Genomic DNA, 11,462 nt, shown 5'->3' on the forward strand with positions numbered 1-11,462 from the left:
GTATACAGTACAGTAGTAGTTGTCATCACAAACCAGCATAACCAGACAAACTGTGACTCCTACAGTATCAAGAATTTCTTGTTACTACCATTATTTCCATGTACAACAATCTATGGTGCATTTACTCATTTATTCAATGACAATCATGTCATCATCTTCTGGAACATCATCATAACAATCCAAACCCTGAATTTCCTGATGAATATCTTGTGTATCCATTTCTTTCAGAATCAGTGGACCAAATCTCTCATGTTTAGCATTAGCACTTCCTTAAATGAGTACTTCTTGTCAAGGCAGTCTGCTCGTAGTGCATTTGCAATGCAACTCTCAGTGGTTTTCTCCCATGAATTCTTCACCCAAGTCACAACCTCGTGCAGTTGAGGTTTCACAAAATTTCCACGCTGATTTCTCTCCATTCTATTTTCAATGTAGTCATTAATTTCCATGCGCAAATTGTCCTTGAATGGCTTGTTTATTGCAATATCAAGAGTCTGGAGATAGGCTGTCATTCCTGCAGGAATCATTATTTGATCTATGTTTCTTTTGTGAAGGAATGTCTTTAGTGCAGTGAGTGCTGGCGGTGTTGCAGACTAGCAGACCTCTTTGGCTCCCTCGCATAATAAGCAGCAGCCTTGAATCGACCCACTTTCTTATAACTGCTTGTGTGGCCCTAGCTTTTTCGTTTCAAGAATAAAAATGCCCAAAACATATTTAATCTTTTCCTTCTTGCCCTTAGAAGTGATTAAAGGTGAGATTTTAGTGCCATCCAGATGAATTGCCAAAATACAGGAAACATGTGCACTTTCGTAAGCAGTGGAGGGAATGTACACTGAGGAGGCACGCCGCTGTTCAATTGTTGTTTGAGATGATTGGTCCATAAACACTGCAGGTTCATCTATAGCAATCATGTTGGAAAGACTGTATTTAGAGAAGTCAGCACCATCAATAAAGGACTTGAATGCAAGTGCTCGCTTAATAACTCGAGCATCTTCCAGCCTAAACAATGTTGTCGATCTTCCCAAAGACGGTTCACTTCACTGAAGGAAATTATCCAGCCAGTGTTGTGATGCTTTGAAGTCTTCAGGGTCTACGTCAAACTGTGGTGCCATTGCAAGGGCAAATTCCTGAATCTGAGCCCTGTTCACAACCAAAGCCTTTGCTCTCCTGTCAACAACCCATTCACAGATCAGGTCTTCCAGCTCGGAAAATAATGTTGCCACCTGATCCAACTTGTGCTTTTCAGCATTTCCCTTGTCCACGTGTTCAATGAGGTTACCATACTCTGCTCGCCATTTTCAGACCAATCGGATACTCAACATCTTCTCTTTACATAAAGCAGTAAGATTCTGGCCCCAAGAGTCTTCCACAATTCCTTTCTTGTACTCCATGGAGTAGCTTTTTCTTTTTGCGCTCATGTCTAGGGGCAAAAAAACCCCAAAAACATTGGGGTATCAGGGTGGGGGAAGGGGATCACTTAAAATGACACAGGAGGATCGGGGGGGGGGGGGGAAAAAAAATGACACAGGAGAATCAGAGAGGGGAATTACCATTTTATAACCCCTTCTGATCCTCCTGTGTCATTTTATGTGATGCCCCTCCTCCCGCCGCTGTGCGAGTGGACACCTTCACCAGACATGCCCCCCAACCCTTTATCAGACATTTCCCCCTACCTCAGTCACTCCTGTGTGTCCACACAATGTGCCCAACTCCTGCCCTGCATGACTCACTGTCTAATTGTGAGTCAGCCAGACTCTGTCAGGGCAGAGCAAGCAGCAGGCGGCAGCTTGTCCTGGCAGTGGTGCGGGCTCTCTGATTAAAAGAGACCTTGTACTCTCTGTCTGCTCTGGCTGCGCTGCAGCCAACGTGGCAGTGCCCGCCACTACAGTCCAGAGTTACAGTAGCTTCGGGGGGCATTATCCTCGGGGATGTCTTATTTTTGGGGGATGCCTTATATTTCAGTGAGAGGCAAACCTGTAAGTAGGTCTTACTTTCGGGGAAACATGGCATAATTGTTGAATCTGTGATATCTATTCTCATGTTTTGAATAGTTTGTTTGATAAATTTTGCGGGTCTCTCATTTAGCGCACATATATTTATTATGCTTACTGGTTCCTGGTAAAGTGATACTTTCAGCTTTATTTAGTGCTCTTCCTTATCTCTTTTTATGGTTTCAACCTTAAAATCAATTTTGTCTTAAATTAGGATTGCGACTCATGCTTTTTATGAGCTACCGTTTGCCTGTTATATCTTCTGCCAGTCTTTTATTCTTAGTTTATTCTTATCTGTGAGCTTAAGATGTGTTTCCTGCAGGCAGCAGATCGATAGGTAATGTTTTCCAAGCCAGTCTGCAAACCTTTTTATTTTAGTGTAGGAGTTAAGGCTGTTGACATTTAGAGTTATTATCATGATCTATGGATTCGTTGCTGACATCTCATGCCTTTTGATTTGGATGTTTTCCTATCACCCTTCTTATCAATGTGCTGTCTTTGTGGGGGACTACTTTATTGCCATCTTTTCCCTCTGAGGGCATGTTATCTTAGTGATTGTTATAGATTCATTGGCTTCTGATTGGAGTTGGGCTATATGATGTTCTCCTGTTTGTATTTGGTAGATGTTGGCCACTGGCCATAGTGAGTCAGCAAGGATCTTCTCCAGGGTTGGGTATCTTGCAGTGTATTCTTTAAGTTTTTCCTTGTCCTGGAAGTCTCTTATATTTTCTTTTATCTTAATAGATAATTTGGCATGGCAAGGGAATCTAGGGGAGGCGGTTTTTTCTTAGAGCCTTTGGAAGATGTTACTCCACTATCTCCTTCTCTTCATGATTTCTGTTGATGTGTCTGAGCATATTCTTACCTGAGAGCCACTAAATGTAACTACCTTTCTCTTTCTGCTCTTCAGATTTTCTATTTTTCCTAGAATTTGGATAGTTTATTACATGCCTTGTGGAGTTCTTCGTGAGGTTTAGTCTAATTGGTACCCTCTCTGCTTCTTGTATGAGCAACTGATTCTCATTCATTAAGGTGAGGAAGCTTTCTTCTAGAAATGCTCTTGTCAGTTTAGCTGTCGACTTCTTTGCTGTGTCTTGCTTTGGTAGCCAATCATTCCGATGTTGTTCCTATTCATAGCATCTGTTGTTGATTTCAGGTTTTCTTCCGCCTCTTTGTTATCTTGTTTAATTGCCTTTCTCCATTGCCGAGGTCTGCCTATTGTCTTAGAGATAACTGATATGGTTACAGCTTCCTTTAGTCTGTTTGTGAGATCCATGCTCTTGTGTGCAGCTTCTGCTACTCCGTCCATTAGCTCCTGTATTTCCCTTTGGTGCATGGACTCCATCCCCTCTATCGTAGAATTCATCCCCTCTGTCATTGCATCCTTAGTCTGTGTAGCTTCCTTCATCTCCTGTATTACTCCAAGCAGCCTTCTGATAATTTCTTTTTGTGGTAGATCCACGTCAGATTCTTCTCCGAGTGTTGTTAGCTCTGCTCTTGTGGTTTGTCTTTCTTGGTTTTTTGTTGGTAGTGGTGTGGTATGCTGTTGTTTACATGATGATTTTGAAGAGCTGGGCACCATATTTCTTGGAGACCAAGAGGCCTGCATTCTTTCTTTGTGTGACTGGCAACAGTGCTTCAAGGGCTGCCTGTGGCCTATTATGAAGGTGGGTCAGATGGCTGTGTAGGCAGGTGCTGTGGTGACTCAGTGGTCAACAGTGATGATAGGTTGTGAGCACTGCCAAGGACAGCTGTAGGGAGCTAAATTTGACTTTTGGGTAGCTCCTGGTACAGTGATAGGGCAGTAAGGGGCCAATGGGCTGGTGGTGGCCCTGTTGGGGTCTGTGTTAGTCTGGGTAAACTAGGGAAACAAATCTATAGGAACTTATATGCATAAGAGAGACTTTCTATAAAGGGTAAGTGTACATTAAGAAAGCATCCCAACCCAGTACTGTCAAAGTCGAAAAGTCCAACATTATCCCTTATATCCAACAGCCATCTAAAAAGTACTCCTCAATTTCACAAAACACATGCAATGATGCCAACTGCAGGAGGAAAGCTGAATCAGTGAGTTTGTAAGCAGCTCAGCACTGGCAGGGGTCTCCACACAGCTGTTCCAGCACCCAGGGCTGCATCAGGGTAGGTACATGCAGCTTCTCCTCAGGGATGTCTTACAGGAGTGCGCCTTGCCAGCTGAAGCAGGCAACTGGCCAAGGCAGCTGCAGCCTGCTCTGACCATCATAAAGCAAGAGACCCAAGAACTAGAAAGTCGAGGCTCACCCAGCCATATATCTTTCCATCCTTCAATTAACCCCACATGTGTTTACGGACCAGTTGGCAAAATAAACTGTAACTATCTCCGGGTCTAAGGACGTGTGACCGGCATGACCTGGGAAGCTCCCCAAACCGGATCACTGGTTCCCTGTGTTCTGGACCTAGGCTAGATTTTGGGAAAGGATACCCCTGAACCAAGGATATAGACTCCACTGTTCCACTCACTGTGTGGGGTAGGCGGGGACAGGGCAGCCATGATTCCCGAGCTGTGATAGACTTAGGTCGCACCCATCCGAGACCCAGAGGCTGGACACTCACTGGTGGGCCTGCAAGGGCCCAGTCCGCAACTCCCCATGGCTCTGGGCTAGGCAGCATGCAACAGGCACGCAAGGCCTCAGTCCACGACTCTGACTCTCCAATGCTCAGGCTGAGGTAGGGGGTGGTGCTGTGCACCAGACTGTGAGGCAGGGGTGCCACCAGGAGCCACAGTGCTGGGGACATGGTCAGGGAAGTGTGGGTGCCACTCCATGTGGACAGGGAGAGGCCCAGACTGAGATGGGCTGAGGTGCCTTAGAAGTGGTGGGGCTGTGCCCTGTTGACATGGCAGATACAACTTCATGGTGGGTGGAGGCGACCCAGGCTCTGCTGGGTGCCCCCAGCTATAGGCGATCAAACTTGCTGTGAGTTAGGCCCTGGGGCCTGGGTGGCCCCTGGGAGGGACCAGAGCTTACAGGCAGAACTGCTGCCTAGCCTCATGGAGGGAGCAGAACTGTGGGAGACGGGTGCAACTCCCTTGGGTGGGAGCTGCATGTGGACAGTTGCTATGTGGTGGTCAGGTCTGACTTTGGGGAGCTCTACTTGGTAGCCAACCAGGCCAGGGATTTGGGGTGGGGGGCACTGGCTGGTGGTGACCAAGGTGCACAGAGGTCACACAGCCGGAAGGAAACCCCAGGTATACGGACCCAGATTTCAGGGCTTGGAACACAACAGATGCGGGACACAGCCACCTCCCGGACAGGGAGGGCCCTTCATGGGGATTTTTCCACTCACCTGAACACGTCCCCTTGACCTCCTGGGCACCAGACTTCCGGAGCTCCTGTATGGGCTGCTTACCTGGACAACATCTTGAAGCCTTTCTCACTATTTCTTCTGTTGTTATGGGTCTGTTGAGTTTTTCGATATTTATCTGCATTAACTTGAGTGGCTGATGTATTTCTAGGTATCTGTCCAATTTTTCTAAGTTGTTGAATATGTTTGAATACAGTTTCTCATAGTAGGGTGTTATTCTTCTTATTTCATTTGGAGCTGTTGTAATGTCATGGTTTTCATTTCTTATTCTCGGTAGATGCACCTTTTCTTTCCCCTTGGTTAAGTTGCTGGTGGTCTGTCTATTTTGTTAATCTTTTCAAAGGACCAACTTCTTGTCTTGTCTATTTTTCCCATTGTTTGTTTGCTTTTCATATCATTTATTTCTGCTTTAACTATATGATTTATTTCCTTGCTTTATTGGAGGGTTAGTGTTGTTGTTCTTGTCCTAGTTCTTGGAAGTGCTGTGTGAAGATGTTGATTTTAGATTTCTCCTATTTTTTCATGTGTGTGTTGATAGCTATTAATTGGCCTCTGATTACTACTTTCACTGTGTCCCAAGAGTTTTGATATGTTGTGTTATCCTTCTCATTTGTCTCAAGAAATTTAAATTTTTCATCCTTTGCTTTATTACCCAGTGATTTTTTAACATTGTGTAGTTCAATCCCTGTGTTTTCAGCTTTATGTTTCTGCTCATTTAATTGTTGAATTTGAATTTTATGGCTTTGTGGTCTGTAAAGGTTGATTGTAGGATCTCAGTTTTTAAAAAAATTTTGAGACATGATTTGGGGCATACGATGTGGCCTACTCTTGAGAGTGTTCCATGTGTGCTGGAGAGGAACATACACTGTGTTTTGTTGGATGGAGGAGGAGCTTCTTTCCTTATTCCTCACCAATTCTTCATCTTCTTCTGTTGATCTCCCTTCTCGATCCCAAACAACCTGCACCCGGCAGTGTGGGAAGCTTGAGCGCATCCAGTGATATCCAGGCGGGAACATGGAGAAGGCTGTATGCAGATGGCCGCACGTGAATTATGAGGGTCTCTGCCCCTTTCCTGGCCTCAGTTTTATTATTTGTATGGTGGGCATGAAGAGAGTTGAAACAGTCAGTTCCTGGAGTCTCCTGATTTAAAAGACAGAAATAATGGTTTGAGGTCCTCAAAAAGACCTCGTTCCACATGCTCTCACTCATGGCCATTAAGCCCATTCCAGTGGATAGCAGCCCTGCAATACAGAGTGGAACTTCTTCAGTGGGCTTCTGAGACTAAATCTTGATGGGAATAGATAACTTCATCTTTGCCCTATGGAGCAGGTGATGGCTCTGAACTGCTGACCCTGTGGTTTTTAGCCCAATGTGTAACCCACTACACCACCCTGGCTTCTATTCCATATGCTGGAAACCTAGGGAACCCTTATTCATCCAAATATCCACTCTTCCTCCTCTCTTAGTAATGGACCAGTGTCTAACTGAAGACAAAGTCTCCCAGCTTCTCTCATGGCCACGTATCCCATGTAACTCATTTCTGCCTACTGCAGAGTGCTATGTGCAACTTCTGAGAATTTACCTTAATGGATAACTGGGTAGCTTTACCCACTTTAGCATTCCTTCATACCTCCCTTTTTCCAGTGGGCAGGAATGTGAGCATGATGATTTAAATAGCCAGCTACCCTGAGCTGTTGTTCAGCATGGAAGCTACACATGCATGGCAGAGCAAGAAGCTCCAAAAGGTCTGCGTCTCTGAAGGCCTCACGGAGAAGTTATCACCTCAGCACTGGATAATCTACTTCTCCATTTTTATGTGAGAGAGAAATCAAATTCTAACTTCAGCACTGTTGTTTTGGGTTCTCCTACATACAGCCCCAAATTTAAAAGTTACCTAGCAAAGGCTGCATAGATAATTTGTATACAAAGCACATGGTGGATGTATTAGGGTGAATTGTCTAGAGAAACAAAACCAGTGACAATCACATATGTATAAGAAAGAGTTTTATATCAAGTAGTAATTTTACATCAAGGCATCCAAGCGCAGTCCAACTCAAGTCCACAAGTCTGGTGCAAGCCAAAGCCCTCTTCAGACTCACATAGGTGCAGTTAATGCTGCAGAAAGATGAGGTGAGATACAGGAGTAGTAGAGGCCAGTGAGTGCAGCCTCACGGCTCCAAAGTTGGTGGAAACATGGCGGATGCCAACAGCTCTAAGGGTCAGGTGGTACACATGAGACCACCTCTGCAGGCAGGCAGAGTTCCAGCAAGCAGGAAGGCTAAAGAGGAGAGAAAGAGGGGTGAGAGAGAGAAAGTTCCCAGATCTGCCTTATAAGAAGGCAACATCCCTAAGGAAGCATCATCAAGCTTTGACCTGATTGACAGTTTGGAAGCCCCCCTTACACTTTTATACACATTCAAATAGATATAAGATCTAACTATCATTTGAAAACAGACAAAGAAAGAAAAACAAAACAAAAACCTCAGGACGTAGTTATCATCTCGATATTAAGCAGGCTGATTTGCAACCTGGGTGACACTAAGGGTTAAGTGCTCAACTATTAATCCAAAGGCTGTGGATTGGCACCTATTCCAGCATACGAAACCTGGTCTAGCAATCTGTTTCCGAGCAGCCACCACCTTGGCAATCCTGGGAAGCGGTTCTCAGCCCAAACATGTGGCATCGTTCTGGGTTGAGATAGACTCAAAAGCAAGTAGCAGCAGCAGCAATGTCTTCATGCAGCAGGATGGAGTCCCTGGAAAAATCGGAGCCATCCTCATGCAAGCGTGAGAGTGTTTACGTAAGTGTGAGTACAGCTGTACGTGTGTGTTTGTGTGAGATGGGTTGATCTCCTATGGTCCCATCTGATTTGACTATACAGAGAAAGTGTTCTCCCAGAGTTCAGATTTCTTGACTGCTACTCCCCTGAACCACTTAATAAGTTGACAGTCATCCTGTAAAATGGAAAGGTATGGGGGGTGGGGGCATAAAAAATCCATACCCCTTTCCTTTGACCTAGATTTTAATGACCCTGAACATAGCTGGCCCTCCCAGAGAACACTGTTTCCCTTTATGCACATTAGTATTGAGGCATGTGTGCAGAGCATTGATTAGCAGGGATGGTGGTTAGCACTTCATGTATCATGGTCATGTTTAAGGTCATGTTTATACTTCCAGTGTCAACAGTAGCCATTATTTATTTTAAATGAAGCTTTCTTATTTGCTGGAACTCACTGCTATGGGTAAGAGCATGTTGAAGGCTTAATAGTTTTCATATGGTAGGAACTGAATGTAGAAAGCAAAGATAAGGGACCTCTACTTGGGGTGCTGGTCCCACATCACAGAGAGGGAAGGGTAGCCACAAAATAGGAGCATTGAACACCAGGGAGCACCTGGTGTCCTCAAATGAGTGTCACTTGGCCCCCCAGGACACCAGGAAACTTTGAAGATTTGAGCTCAAAGCTTCTGTCAGGAATCTTGGAGAAATTATGAGGCACTAGAGGCTGGACACATGCCAAATTTTCCATCTTCCAAATAGGAAGCTACTGCAGCTGGTAGAAAGCTGTGTGCAGTCTTAGGGAAGGAGAACATGGTTCAGAACTAGACAGAGCTGAGGCAGAGGCTCAGCTTCATGGCCTCTGGGTTTATGGTTATGGGACGTGGGGAAAATCATTGAGTCTGGCTTTTCTAATCTGTGAAATTAGGATAATAAAGTACATCCTTCAGGCTGATGCCTAGAATTGGATTTTTTTTCTTTCTTTCTTTCTTTCTTTCTTTCTTTCTTTCTTTCTTTCTTTCTTTCTTTCTTTCTTTCTTTCTTTCTTAGCAGTTAGCTGGAAGAGTCTCTGCAAAGAAGCCACAGTGACCACTCTAGGGCAATGATGGCAGACTATTGGACCGGGCCTCCAACTTCCTCAGGCTCAGCTGGTGGAGGAGGAGTCAGCAATGATGTCAAAGATGTGCTGCAGAGACCCTGACAGATTGCATAACAATTGGAGGTGATGCTGGTACATCACTGAATTCAAATGTCTATGGTTAGGAGGGACCAAAATGACCTTTGGAAAATGGGGATCAACCAGATGCTAAGAAAGGTTCTCCTCAAAATGACTCTTTTGGAGCACAGTTACCACCAACGCCCCAGCAGCAAAGCAGGTTTGTAGTGACTGAAGAATGAAAGTTCCAGATGGAATGGTTGGTTTCCTAATTGGCCACGGAGGTGAACAGACCTCAGGCATACAACAAGAGTCTGGATGCAAAATACAGATAGGTCCTGACAGCGGTGGCCTTCCAGAAAGATCTTGTATCTTAACCAGGACACTGGAATCTGTCCAATCAGATGGTTGAAAAAGGAAGACCAGACCCTAGCTTCCATCATGGTGATCAAGAACTCATGGTTCCAGCTAGCAAGGCAGGATTCATTGTTGGGAATGGAGGAGAACCTTTTAAATAACTTCAGGAACAGGCTGGAGTTAAAATGGTTACAATTCAAGACCGGCCTCAGAACACTGGTGCTGACAAACCAATTAGAATTACAGGAGATCCATATAAAGTTGAACAAGCCAAGGAAACGGTGTGAGAGTTAATTCATGATCAAGGTGGTTTTACAGAAGTTAGAAATGAGTATGGGTCAAGAATAGAAGGCGGTGAAGGGATAGATGTCCCCCTTGTCAAGATTTGTTGGCCTTGTAATAGGATGAAATGGAGAGATGATTTTTAAAAATACAAAATGATGCTGATGGAGAGGGAGGGAAAAAAGAGGAGCTGATACCAAGGACTCAAATATCAAGTAAATGTTTAGAAAAATATGGTGGCAACATATGTACAAATATGCTTGATACAATTGATGTATGGAATGTTATAAGAGCTGTTAGAGGCCCCAACAAAGTGTTTTAAAATTATGCTGCTGTTCTAATTCAGTTTAAACCAGCTGATGGGGAAACACCTGCCAGAACAGCACAAATAACAGGACCTCCAGACTGATGTCTGCATGTGGCAGAAATTATTACAGACTTCCTTCAAAGAGTTCAGGCTGGTAATCCCAGTGGACCTGGACCTGGTGGTGGAGGCCAAAGCAACTGGGACACGGGACCACCTGGTGACTACCAGAAACCATAAGTCAACAATCTGGGGCAAGAATAGAAATCCTCCACCAAATTCAGACCCTGATATGAAATTATTTACAATTCATGGCACTCTGCAGCAAATAGACTATGCTTAGCAACTCATAGAAGAAAAGATCTGTGGTCCAGTAAATCCATTAGAACTATATGTACCCCATGGGCCACACGGTGTCCCAGGTCCCTATGAGCCTCCTGGGCCTCCAGGACCTGGGCCAATGGGGCCATACAACCCTGACCCTATCATCCAGGACCACCTGGCCCTGCTCCTCATGGCCCTCCATGCGCTCCCTAGAGGTAGGGAAATCCCTATCCACACTGAAAACAGAGGCCCTTCCTGATCCAGCTACAGCAGGGACAGATCCAAACTCAGCTCCCACAGGTGCACCAACCACAACTCAAACTAATGGGCAAGGAGATCAGCAAATCCAGCTCCAGCGGGAGAGGTTGACTATAGCAAGGCTTGGGGAGAATACTGCTCAAAAATGAGTCCAGCAGTTCCCATTCCTCCTGGAGCCCCACCAGGTGGCAGCCAGTTACAGTGCAGCTTGGGCTGAGTACTGTAGACTATGCCCAGACAAATGCCCAGGGAATTCCTCAGCATCCTCCAGCACCTCAGGGCCAATAATAAGCAGTGGACAATATAGTCATTGTGTAAGGGGAAAAAAAACCTTTGTTAAATATATGGAAGTAGATGACTTGATGGAGATATTAATTTTGTTTTTGATTGAAAAAAGTGTTTATTTTTCTTACAAAAGCACAAAATATCTGTCACTACTGGTAGAAGGTCAATATTTCTGTGTAAACCTGGGCCCTGAACAGGTTTGCCTTGCACCTGTCTCTTACCTTCAGCACCCAGGGTGAGCGGGAACTGCAGGTTCCAGGCTACAAAGCCTGGACTCAATTAGTCCCAACCAGGGCTCAGTACCTCTCTCTGCCTGCACTCCAGGGCTCAGTACCTCTCAATTAGCCTGCACTCCGTTAGTCCCATCCAGGGCTCAGTACCTCTCTCTGT

At 45.0% G+C, this 11,462-nt stretch overlaps 1 pseudogene; it reads left to right on the forward strand.

The window, feature by feature from the left end:
- The first annotated feature begins 9,211 nt into the window (after positions 1-9,211).
- On the forward strand, positions 9,212-11,075 carry LOC101662056 (annotated as a pseudogene).
- Positions 11,076-11,462: the final 387 nt, after the last annotated feature.

This window comes from Echinops telfairi, unplaced genomic scaffold, assembly GCF_000313985.2.
Source record: "Echinops telfairi isolate 266 unplaced genomic scaffold, ASM31398v2 ScPeMD7_15;HRSCAF=58, whole genome shotgun sequence".
Lineage (NCBI taxonomy): Eukaryota > Metazoa > Chordata > Mammalia > Afrosoricida > Tenrecidae > Echinops > Echinops telfairi.